The sequence below is a fragment of the Arachis hypogaea genome, chromosome 14, assembly GCF_003086295.3.
Source record: "Arachis hypogaea cultivar Tifrunner chromosome 14, arahy.Tifrunner.gnm2.J5K5, whole genome shotgun sequence".
Classification (NCBI taxonomy): Eukaryota; Viridiplantae; Streptophyta; class Magnoliopsida; order Fabales; family Fabaceae; genus Arachis; species Arachis hypogaea.
In genome coordinates, this window is record NC_092049.1 from 64,978,105 (window position 1) to 64,991,049 (window position 12,945).

The following is a 12,945-nucleotide window of genomic DNA, read 5'->3' on the forward strand; positions in this document are numbered from 1 at the left end:
GATTCTGGTAGCGGTTGACTACGTGTCAAAGTGGGTAGAGGCTATACCTACCCACCTTGACGACGCCAATACCGTTGTTTCTTTCATTAGGAATCACATTGTATGCCGTTATGGGTCGCCACGAGCAATCGTGAGTGACCAAGGATCCCACTTTTTTAATAGGAAGGTAGAAGCACTGCTCAAGTGCTATGGAGTGTCATATAAGGTTGCTACTGCTTATCACCCGCAAACAAATGGACAAGCGGAAGTGTCCAACCGGGAAATCAAAAGAATCTTGGAAAAAGTGGTCAATCCACAAAGAAAGGATTGGAGCCTACAAGACTCCGATAGGGATGAGTCCTTTCCAGATCATCTATGGTAAGGCATGCCACCTTCCGGTGGAGATTGAGCATCGAGCCTATTGGGCAGTAAAGCAGTGCAACATGGATTTGGCCAAGGCGGGTGAAGCTAGGAAGTTACAACTAGAAGAGCTTGAGTGTTTGAGGAACGAGTCATATGAGAATGCCCGAATCTACAAGGAAAAGACTAAAGCATTCCATGACCATCACATCCGGAAGAAAGACTTTCAAGAAGGTGATGAGGTCCTCCTCTACAACTCAAGGCTCCGATTCATGCCTGGCAAGCTCCGCTCTAGATGGGAAGGACCTTTCAAGGTGAAAGAGATGAAGCCCTACGGAGTGGTGGAATTATTTGATCCCAAGAATGAAGCAACTTTTAAAATGAATGGACATAGAGTGAAGAAGTATCATGGTTGCAAGCCCCCAAAAGAGCTAGATGTGTACATATTGGAGGATGCACCAAGGAGAGAGGAAGCTTAAGAAAAGGACCGTCCAACTTAAGGATGTTAAAGAAAAGTGCTTGGTGGGAGGCACCCCACCGTGGTAAGATCTTCCTTGTTTATACCATCTTATTTGTATCCTTAGTTTCTTGTGAATTTTTTGATCTCTTGATGATTGATTGAGTGCATAGGAATGCTAGCTTTGTTGATTTTGTTGGATAGATAGGATGTTCATATAGATAGGATGTGAAAAAAAAAAGAATAAAGAAAACAAAAAAATTCCTTTGAAGAAGGGCACCGACGCACCAGTGCACAGTGCGCGCGCGCGCCGGTAACGCAATTCCACTCTTGGGCCAAATACCCGAGAGTCATGCCCATTTTGTGCCCAGCTCGTGACAGGCACCCACGCGTTCGCGTACATGCCGCCTGCACGCACCATTGCAATTTAACCATCTTGCGCGCGCCGATGGAGATATGTGGGCTCTCTGGTACAAAAACCAGAGAGTTGTGCCACAATTGGGCCAACCCTGTGCCAAAACTGACGCGTCCACACGTTGTGCGCGTTCGCGCCAGTCGCGAAATACCTCAAGCACGCGTTCGCGCAAGGTGTGCGTCCGCGCGCCTGCCTCCCTGATTCACTCTGGCACAACTTCCCTCGCGCGCGTGCGCCACTGACGCGCACGCGTCCTCTGCTAGCACCCTCACCAACCCACCAGCGCACCTTGCGCGCGCGTGCCGATTGCACGACTCAGTTTTATACTTTCGCGCCTGATCCTGCTTTCTTTCACCCTCAACCCCTTTTCTTTCTTAGTTTCTTTTCCTTCTCCCTCCATCATTTCCCTTCTCTTCTTCTTCCTCCCTAACCCACCACCACTGTCTCCGGCCACTCACCGGCGACAACCACCTTTTCCGGTGGCACTACACTTCCTCTATTTTCTCTCTCATCTTCACAAAAGAAGATTCAACCTTGTTCCTTCATACTTTTTAAGGTTTCACTTCTTCCATTTCTTTACTTCCATTTTCCCTCGCATTATTTCTTCTAGTTAGATGCTTCTTATTACTTTACTTAGTTTCTCTTTTGCTTATTGTATGCTTACTTTTTCTTTTTCCTTATTTCTCCATGGATGTTGAATTTGAGCTTAATTTGCATTAATAGATCTTTTGTCATTCTTTTTCTTAGCTTTGCCATTGTGTGATGTTTATGTGATGATTGATGTTCCATTTTGGGCTTTGAATTGGTTTAGTATCTCATAATTGCTCATTGCTTGCTTATTGCACGCCAAGTGTTCGAGGAAATGCACATATACCATTTTGGTTCATTTTAGTCACACACTTTTAAATTGGTGCTCCCTCTTCGTTCACTCGCTTTCTCTTAAATGCATTGAGTCTAATTTGTGTGCTTAAAGTTCATACTTGCCAATTAGATATTAGTTGAACATGACTTACTCTTTATTATGGATGCTTGAGATTACTCTTCTCATGCCATTGCATGCTTTACTTCCTCTTGCATCCTATGCCAAGTGTCATGACCCTTGCTTTTACATTCACAATGGCCACTACAAGTCACTTGCAATTTTTTTTGTAAAATTGATTCTTGGGTTTAATATTTTCCTTCCTTCCCTTCCTTTTTAGGATGGCCACCAAGAAAGGCAAGGAGATAGCTTCGAGGAAACCGGCCGCAAAAAGGGCACCCCAAAGGTCAAACTCTAAGGCGCGCTCTTCATTAGGAGCCAAACCCCTATCTAAAAAAGGGAAGACTCCCGCTCCTATTGATGAGAATGACAAGGGCAAACCGGCGAAAGATTCTTCAAGGTTCCCCAACCGCTTCTGTGAACTTATGTTCCCCTCCATAGCTATAAGGAACTATCATCCTGAGCATCTACTCGCTCCGACGGACAAGGTTGCTCCTTATATTTTGCCCCGCATTGAACAGCGAGGATGGAAGTTTCTCTTGAGGAAATCAAAGGAAATCAACCTCTCTTGGGTGGAAGAATTCTATACTAACTACCATCTTCCCTCTCTTCAATCGGTATACATGTGCCGGAAGCAAGTCTCAGTTTTAGAAAGAGGCTATTCAGCAATTGCTTAATGTTCAACCGGTACCAAGTGACATGGATGGATACTAAGAAGTCTTACGTCAGCGAGAGATGTTTGGATTCGATTGGGACTCGATCCTCCGAGTCATTGCTGAACCAGAGGCATTTTGGATCCATGGTCGACTGCAGATGAGGCCCAAGAGCATTGACGCTCACTTTCTCATTGTGGAAGCTAGAGCTTGGGCCCAGATCCTATCTCACTATGTGCTACCTAGCACCCACAAGTCGTCCCTCACGGCAGACCTCAGCTTGCTTGTTTGGTGTGTTCTCACGGAGAAGCCGGTGAACATTCCGCTTCTTGTCAAGCAAGCGATGAGTCAAGTTCACGACCGGGATAATTTACCATTTCCAGCATTGGTATCTGATTTATTTGCTGCTGCAGGTGTTTCTTGGGAAGCCAAGGATAAAAAGATTATAGTTCCAGCTAAGGGCGATGTGGTCCCAAGTAAAAAATACCTACACCTTCCCATGAACACACCAAGCCTCGACATAGCCCCGCCACTTTTTTTTCCTTCTAGTTCATCATCGCCACCACTGAGATCCACACATTAAAGGATAAAAGATCTTCACCGAAAGCTTGATGGATATGAGCGGTGCAACCACCGCCGATATACTTACATCAAGAAGCTTCTGCGTTGTGTTACCCCTAGCATGGAGGAACCTGAAATATTCACATCCACCTCAAACCCAAGTGATGGGAGTTCTAATGAAGGGGATAGTGAAGGTTCCGGTCTCGACCGTCCCTTGCGTATTATTCGTAGCATGGAGGACCGTGCTAATTTCTAAAGTGTGGGGAGGTCGTTCGACCGATCTCTATGGGTAACAATCTCTTCCCTTCGATCTTCAAGAAACTGTGTTTTGGGTGACCTACCAAAATTCTGAAATTTTTTTTTTGCAGTAAACTTGCTTTAAGAATGTATTTTGGAACATAGTGATTGAGCTAAGAACACAAGCATGAAAGTTTTGAGCCTGTTGCATGGTTACATCTTCTAACCATTATTTCCATTCTTGTGTGCATATCTCTCTCCCTATGATTGTGATCCTTGCTTTGTCTGATTCTATATGTCCATTGTTTTGTGTATGAATGCATTTACATGATTGAGGCCATCATTTCAATAGTCACTTTTCCCGAATGGCCTTAACCTTCTTATCTACCATTGCTAACCAATTTTGAGCCTATGATAAACCCCCTTTTGTTCTTAGATAGAGCACATCAACAGCCCTAATTGAAAAACCATGAATGTCCCTGAATTTGAATCCTTGATTAGCTTAGGTAAGTTAAGATGTGTATCATTCAAATAGGAGGGTATACTTGGGGAATTAGGGTAGATATATAGGTGTGTAATTGTAGTGTAATTAGAAATTCTAGGATTTGGGAACATACTCATGTGTTGAATGATTAAACTGTATGCATTGAAACTTTTGTTCACAAAGAAACCCTAATAAAAGGGGATTACAAAAAAAAAGAAAAAAAGAAAAAAATAAAAAGAAAAGAGAGAAAGCAATGAAAGGGGACAAAGATTCCCCAAGATAAAGTAACATAAACAATGCATATGGGTGTGAATTAGAAAGAATGCATGAGTATGCAAAAAGAGTAAAAGTCAAGGGTAGCTAGGTAATGTATTGTAGTAGTATAGGTTGTTCTATGTGTCTAGTGGATCCTAGGTTGATCATGGACTCAAATTTTAAGACCACTTGGCCATATACATCCTTACCTTCACCCTAGCCCCGTTACAACCCATGAATAAGACCTCATGGTACTTGTAATCATGCATTAAGTAATTGTTGATTGTTAGATGAAAGGCAAATCTTGGAAAGCATGATTAGGAGAAGATTGAGTGACGAACCCTATACACTTGAGCGAATAGAGCGGATACACTTCCGGTGAGGGTTCGACGCTCAATGCTTGTTTCCGGCTTTCACAAGCGTTTGTTTAGCAAGTCATATGCACTCCTTAGTGGTATTCAACTTGGTAGGATTCATGAATTACATACTATTTTCACCCTATATGCCCACATGTATTCTTGAAGGATAGATTAACTCTTGACCAAGTAGGTAGATGATTTTACATTAGTTGCATGCATCCATTTAGGTAGTTTGCATTTCATAAACCCTTTCTCACCATGATCATTGGTCTTTTTATTTTAAGCATGAGGACATGCTTGGTTTAAGTGTAGGAAGATTTGATAATCCCCGATTTTATGGTTTATCTTGTGCTTATTTTGGGGGATTTTATCAATATTTCTCACACTTATTCGCAAGAAATGCATAGTTTTGTGTTCACTTCCCAATATTGCTCCATGATGGAAAACATGCTTATTTTGCCTTAAAATTGCCATATTTTAATCCTCTTTTATTGCCATTCGATGCCGTGATGTATTTGTTGAGTAATTTCAGGAATTATAGGGTAGGAATGACTTAGAAGAGAGGGAGAAAGCATGTACAAAAAGAGAGGAACATGAAGGATTGAAATCTTGGGAGAAGCAGCATCGGCGTGCCTGCGCACTCCACGCGCACGCGTGGATGAGGTTGGCTGGAAGTGGCGCGCAAGGATGGATGCATCCGCGCAGATCAGAAGATTCTCATCAACGCGCACGCACGCATGGTGCGCACGCGTGGGAAGCTGCACGTGACCTCATTAAAGAAAATCGTGCCTGGCAATTTCTGAGGCTCATCAGGCCCAATTTCAAGCTGTTTCTGCATGGAAAAGACCCAAGGATGCTAGGGGAAAAGGGGGGATCAATCATTTTTTACACTAAGACACAATTTTAGCTAGTTTTTGGTTTTTCTTTGGTTATTCTAGGGAGAGAAACCCTTGTTCCTCTCTAGATCTAGTTTTAATTTGATCTTCCCTTGTTGGATTGTGAATTTAATTTTGTTAATTACTTGTTTTAATTGTTCATTTTGAATTCCTTGTTTCAATTTTGCTTATATCTAGTGATAGTTTTTTGAACCCTTGTTAATTGTCATTTTATACCCATTTCATGAATGTTGTGAATCTTGACTTGTTGATGTTACATTGATGATTTCTATGTTTAGTTTTGTAGTTTGGATGATTGTATGTTGATAATTGTTAGTGGGTACTTGTAGACTTCAATTTAATTGCTATTTGAACATGTCTTTTGTTAATGCTTACCATGTGTTTGATGAATTGTTTACTTTGATTATAGAGTAGTTTCTTTCACTCTTGGCCTAGGTCAAGGGAATTGGGTAAACTTGAGTCATTGGGTCTAATGGATTTGATGATTTGGGAGCCCTTGGTGGTCAATTTGATACTCATTGACGCCAACCCACTATTAATCTAATTAGTAGGTAGGTTGGGACTTATGGGTTGATGTGATCAAATCCATTTGACGTACTTCAAGTCTAGGAGTAGATATTACGTACTTAAGACTTTTGGAAGTAGACTTAATGAGCTTGGTTCCTCATAATTGTCAAGATATGGTTGTTAGACAAGGATGGTGACCTCAATTCCCATGCCTAGTGGTATGCGAAATTGTTACTCAGGTTGTGAATTATTGTTCGAAATTGATTCCCTGGCGATGGCACCAAAAACGGATGCACAGGACCATGGTCTAAACATATCTTCACAACTTCGCATAACTAACCAGCAAGTGCACTGGGTCGTCCAAGAAATACCTTACGTGAGTAAGGGTCGAATCCCACGGAGATTGTTGGTATGAAGCAAGCTATGATCACCTTGTAAATCTCAGTCAGGCGGATATAAAATAGTTATGGAGTTTTCGAAATTAATACTAAAATAAGGATAGAAATACTTATGTAAATCATTGGTGAGAATTTCAGATAAGCGTATGGAGATGCTTTCGTTCCTCTGAACTTCTGCTTTCCTGCTGTCTTCATCCAATCAGTCTTACTCCTTTCCATGGCTGGCTTTATGCAAGGGCATCACCGTTGTCAGTGGCTACATCCCCTCCTCTTGTGAAAATGGTTCAAGATGCCCTGTCACGGCACGGCTAATCATCTGAGGTTCTCGATCATGCTGGAATAGGATTCACCCTCCTTTTGCGTCTGTCACTACGCCCAGCACTCGCGAGTTTGAAGCTCGTCACAGTAATTCAATCATTGAATCCTACTCGGAATACCACAGACAAGGTTTAGACTTTCCGGATTCTCTTGAATGCCGCCATCATTCTAGCTTACACCACGAAGATTCCGATTAAGAGATCTAAGAGACACTCATTCAATCTAAGGTAGAACGGAGGTGGTTGTCAGGCACACGTTCATAGGGAATGATGATGATTGTCACGTTCATCACATTCAGGTTGAAGTGCGAATGAATATCTTAGAAGCGAAATAAGATGAATTGAATAGAAAACAGTAGTACTTTGCATTAATCTTTGAGGAACAGCAGAGCTCCACACCTTAATCTATGGAGTGCAGAAACTCTACCGTTGAAAATACATAAGTAATGAAGGTCCAGACATGGCCGAGATGGCCAGCCCCCAAACGTGATCACAGGATCAAAATACAATCCAGGATGGATAATACAATAGTAAAAGGTCCTATTTATAATAAACTAGCTACTAGGGTTTACAGAAGTAAGTAATTGATGCATAAATCCACTTCCGGGGCCCACTTGGTGTGTGCTTGGGCTGAGCTTGAAGTCTACACGTGAAGAGGTCATTCTTGGAGTTGAACGCCAGCTTTTGTGCCAGTTTGGGCGTTGAACTCCACTTTGCAACTTGTTTCTGGCGCTGGACGCCAGAATTGGGCAGAGAGCTGGCGTTGAACGCCAGTTTGCGTCATCTAAACTTGGGCAAAGTATGGACTATTATATATTGATGGAAAGCTCTGGATGTCTACTTTCCAATACAATTGGAAGTGCGCCATTTTGAGTTCTGTAGCGCCAGAAAATCCATTTTGAGTGCAGGGAGGTCAGAATGCAACAGCATCAGCAGTCCTTCTTCAACCTCTGAATCTGATTTTTGCTCAAGTCCCTCAATTTCAGCCAGAAAATACCTGAAATCACAGAAAAATATAAAAACTCATAGTAAAGTCCAGAAATGTGAATTTAACATAAAAACTAATGAAAACATCCCTAAAAGTAACTAGATTCTACTAAAAACATACTAAAAACAATGCCAAAAAGCGTATAAATTATCCGCTCATCACAACACCAAACTTAAATTGTTGCTTGTCCCCAAGCAACTGAAAATCAAATAGGATAAAAAGAAGAAAATATACTATAAATTCCAAACTATCTATGAAACATAGCTCAAATCAAATGAGCGGAACTTATAGCTTTTTGCCTCTTAAATAGTTTTGGCATCTCACTTTATCCATTGAAGTTCAGAATGATCGGCATCTATAGGAACTCAGAGTTCAGATAGTGTTATTGATTCTCCTAGTTCAGTATGATGATTCTTGAACACAGCAATTTTATGAGTCTTGGCCATGGCCCTAAGCACTTTGTTTTCCAGTATTACCACCGGATACATAAATGCCACAGACACATAACTGGGTGAACCTTTTCAGATTGTGACTCATCTTTGCTAAAGTCCCCAATTAGAGGTGTCCAGGGTTCTTAAGCACACTCTTTTTTTTGCTTTGGACCTTGACTTTAGCTGCTCAGTCTCAAGTTTTCACTTGACACCTACACGCCACAAGCACATGGTTAAGGACAGCTTGGTTTAGCCGCTTAGGCCAGGATTTTATTCCTTTAGGCCCTCCTATCCACTGATGCTCAAAGCCTTGAGATCCTTTTTATTACCCTTGCCTTTTGGTTTTAAGGGCTATTGGCTTTTTGCTCTTGCCTCTTGGTTTTAAGAGTTTTTGGCTTTTTCTGCTTGCTTTTTTTTTCTATTTTTTTTTTGCAAGCTTTGTTCTTTGCTGCTTTTTCTTGCTTCAAGAATCATTTTTATGATTTTTCAGATTATCAAATAACATGTCTCCTTGTCATCATTCTTTCAAGAGCCAACATATTTAACATTCTTAAACAACAACTTCAAAAGACATATGCACTGTTCAAGCATACATTCAGAAAACAAGAAGCATTGTCACCACATCAATATAATTAAACTAAGTTCAAGGATAAATTCAAAACTCATGTACTTCTTGTTCTTTTGAATTAAAACATTTTTCATTTAAGAGAGGTGATGGATTCATAGGACATTCATAACTTTACGACAAAGTTACTAACTACTAATGATCATGTAATGAAGACACAAACATAGATAAGCACTTAACATAGAGAAAACGAAAAACAGAGAAAGTAAGAATAAGGAATGAGTCCACCTTAGTGATGGTGGCGTTTCCTTCTTGAGGAACCAATGATGTCCTTGAGCTCTTCTATGTCTCTTCCTTGTCTTTGTTGCTCCTCCCTCATTGCTTTTTGATCTTCTCTTATTTCATGAAGGATGATGGAGTGCTCTTGATGTTCCACCCTTAGTTGTCCCATGTTGGAACTTAATTCTCCTAGGGAGGTGTTGATTTTCTCCCAATAGTTTTGTGGAGGAAGATGCATCCCCTGAGGTATCTCAGGGATCTCTTGATTTGTAGCCACATGTTCTACCACTGATCTATAGACCTTTGAGATGAATCTTTCCATATCCCATGACTCGGAGGTGGAAGCCTTTGTCTTCCCTTCCCCTTTTCTAGAGGTTTCTCCGGTCTTAGGTGCCATCAATGGTAATGGAAAAACAAAAAGCTTATGCTTTTACCACACCAAACTCAGAATGTTGCTCGTCCTCGAGCAAAAGAAGAGAGAATAGAAGAAGAAGAAAAAGATATGGAGGAGATGGAGGGATGTGTGTATGGATGTGAGTGGTGAATGGAAAGCAGAAGGGATGATCATGAATGGAGAGAGAGAGGGTGAGGTGGGTGGGGATCCTGTGGGGTCCACAGATCCTGAGATGATCCTGTGGGGTCCACAGATCCTGAGGTGTTCAAGGATTTACAACCTTGCACCAAATTAGGCATGTAAAATACCCTTGCACACAACTCTGGGCGTTCAGCGCCAGGTTGGTGCCCATTTTGGGCGTTCAACGCCCATTTGTTGCCCATTTCTGGCGTTGAACGCCAGAACCATGCTTGTTCTGGGAATTCAGCACCAGCTCTTCTCCAGGGTGCAATTCTGGCGTTCAGCGCCCAGATGCTGCCCATTTTGGGCGTTCAACGCCCAGATACTGCCCATTTTGGGCGTTCAGCGCCAGAACCATGCTCTGTTCTGGCGTTGAATGCCAGACAGGTGCTTCCTCCAGGGTGTGATTTTTCTTCCACTGTTTTTGATTCTGTTTCTAAATTTTTTGTTTATTTTGTGACTCCACATGATCATGAACCTAAGAAAACATGAAAAACAAAAGTAAAATTAGATAAATTAACATTGGGTTGCCTCCCAACAAGCGCTTCTTTAATGTCACTAGCTTGACAGTGGGCTCTCATAGAGCCTCACAGATGTGCAGACCTTTGTTGAGACCTCCCAACACCAAACATAGAGTTTGGATATGGGGGTTTGACACCAAACTTAGAGTTTGGTTGTGGCCTCCCAACACCAAACTTAGAGTTTGACTGTGGGGGCTTTGGTTGACTCTGCTTTGAGAGAAGCTTTTTCTGCTTCCTCTCCATGGATGCAGAGAGAGATCCTTGAGTTGTAAAAACAAGGTTTTCCTTATTTAATTGAAGGATCAATTCTCCTCTGTCCACATCAATCACAGCTCTTGCTGTGGCTAGGAAAGGTCTTCCTAGGATGATGGATTCATCCTCTTCCTTTCCAATATCTAGGACTATGAAATCAGTAGGGATGTAAAGGCCTTCAACCTTTAGTAACACGTCCTCTACTTGTCCATAAACCTGTTTTCTTGAATTGTCTGCCATCTCTAATGAGATTTTAGAAGCTTGCACCCCATAGATTCCCAGTTTCTCTATTACAGAGAGGGGCATGAGGTTTATTCCTGAACCAAGGTCACACAGAGCCTTAAAGATCATGGTGCCTATGGTACAAGGTATTATGAACTTTCCAGGATCCTGTCTCTTCTGAGGCAATGTCAGTTGATCCAGATCACTTAGTTCATTGGTGAACAAGGGAGGTTCATCTTCCTAAGTTTCAATACCAAATAATTTGGCATTTAGCTTCATGATTGCACCAAGGAACTTGGCAGCTTGCTCTTCAGTAACATCCTCATTCTCTTCAGAAGAGGAATATTCGTCAGAGCTCATGAATGGCATAAGGAGGTTCAATGGAATCTCTATGGTCTCTAGATGAGTCTCAGATTCCTTAGGTTCCTCAGAGGGAAGCTCCTTATTGATCACTGGACGTCCCAGGAGGTCTTCCTCCTTGGGATTCACGTCCTTCTCCTCTCTTGTGGGTTCGGCCATGGTAATTAATTCAATGGCCTTGCACTCTCCTTTTGGATTCTCTTCTGTATTTCTTGGGAGAGTATTAGGAGGGATTTCAGTGATCCTTTTTCTCAGCTGGCCCACTTGTGCTTCCAAATTTCTAATGGAAGACCTTGTTTTATTCATGAAACTCACAGTGGCCTTAGATAGATCAAAGACTAAATTTGCTAAGCTATATGGATTCTGCTCAGAATTCTCTGTCTGTTGCTGAGTGGATGATGGAAAAGGCTTGCTATTGCTAAACCTGTTTCTTCCACCATTATTAAAGCCTTGTTGAGGCCTTTGATCCTTCCATGAGAGATTTGGATGATTTCTCCATGATGGATTATAGGTGTTTCCATAAGGTTCACCTACGTAATTTACCTCTGCTACTGCAGGGTTCTCAGGATCATAAGCTTCTTCTTCAGAAGATGCCTCTTGAGTACTGTTGGATGCAGTTTACATTCCATTCAGACTCTGGGAAATCATATTGACTTGCTGAGTCAATATTTTGTTCTGAGCCAATATGGCATTCAGAGTATCAATTTCAAGAACTCCCTTCTTCATAGGTGTCCCATTACTCACAGGATTCCTCTCAGAAGTGTACATGAACTGGTTATTAGCAACCATGTCAATGAGTTCTTGAGCTTCTGCAGGCGTTTTCTTTAGGTGAATGGATCCACCTGCAGAAGTGTCCAATGACATCTTTGATAGCTCAGATAAACCATCATAGAATATATCCAGGATGGTCCATTCTGAAAGCATGTCAGAAGGACACTTTTTGGTCAGCTGCTTGTATCTTTCCCAAGCTTCATAGAGGGATTCACCTTCTTTCTGTCTGAAGGTTTGAACATCCACTCTAAGCTTGCTCAGCTTTTGAGGAGGAAAGAACTTGGCTAAGAAAGCCGTGACCAGCTTATCCCAAGAGTTCAGGCTGTCTTTGGGTTGAGAGTCCAACCATATTCTAGCTCTGTCTCTTACAGCAAAAGGGAAAAGCATAAGCCTGTAGACTTCAGGATCTACTCCATTAGTCTTAACAGTATCACAGATCTGCAAGAATTCAGTTAAGAACTGAAAAGGATCTTCAGATGGAAGTCCATGAAACTTGCAGTTCTGCTGCATCGGAGAAACTAGCTGAGGTTTCAGCTCAAAATTGTTTGCTCCAATGGTAGGAATGGAGATGCTTCTTCCATGTAAATTGGAATTAGGTGCAGTAAAGTCACCAAGCATTCTCCTTGCATTATTGTTGTTGGGTTCGGCTGCCATCTCCTTTACTTGTTCGAAATTTTTAATAAGGTTGTCTCTGGATTATTGTAATTTAGCTTCTCTTAGTTTCCTCTTCACAGTCCTTTCAGGTTCTGGATCAGCTTCAACAAGAATGCCTTTTTCCTTGTTCCTGCTCATAAGAAAGAGAAGAGAACAAGAAAAGAAGAGGAATCCTCTATGTCACAGTAAAGAGGTTCCTTATTGTTAGTAGAAGAAGAAAAAGGAATAGGGGTGAAGATGAGGAGATGTTAGTAGATGAATAAATAAATAGGAGGAGATGAGAGAGAGGAAGAATTTTCAAAAGGAATTAGTGATTTTCGAAAATAGCTTTTGAAAAAGGTTAGTAGTTTTTCGAAAATTAAAATAATAAATTAAAATAATTAGTAAATTAAAAAGAAATTTTGAAAAAGGGGGAAGATATTTTCGAAAATTAGAGGGAGAGAGTTAGTTAGGTAGTTTTGAAAAAGATAA

General features: G+C 41.4%; 1 non-coding gene across 1 annotated transcript; it reads left to right on the forward strand.

Moving 5' to 3' along the window:
• Positions 1–11,967: 11,967 nt before the first annotated feature.
• LOC112746061 (small nucleolar RNA R71) lies at positions 11,968–12,075 on the forward strand. Its single transcript, XR_003173961.1, has one exon. It is a non-coding gene; the product is annotated as a small nucleolar RNA R71 (small nucleolar RNA).
• Positions 12,076–12,945: the final 870 nt, after the last annotated feature.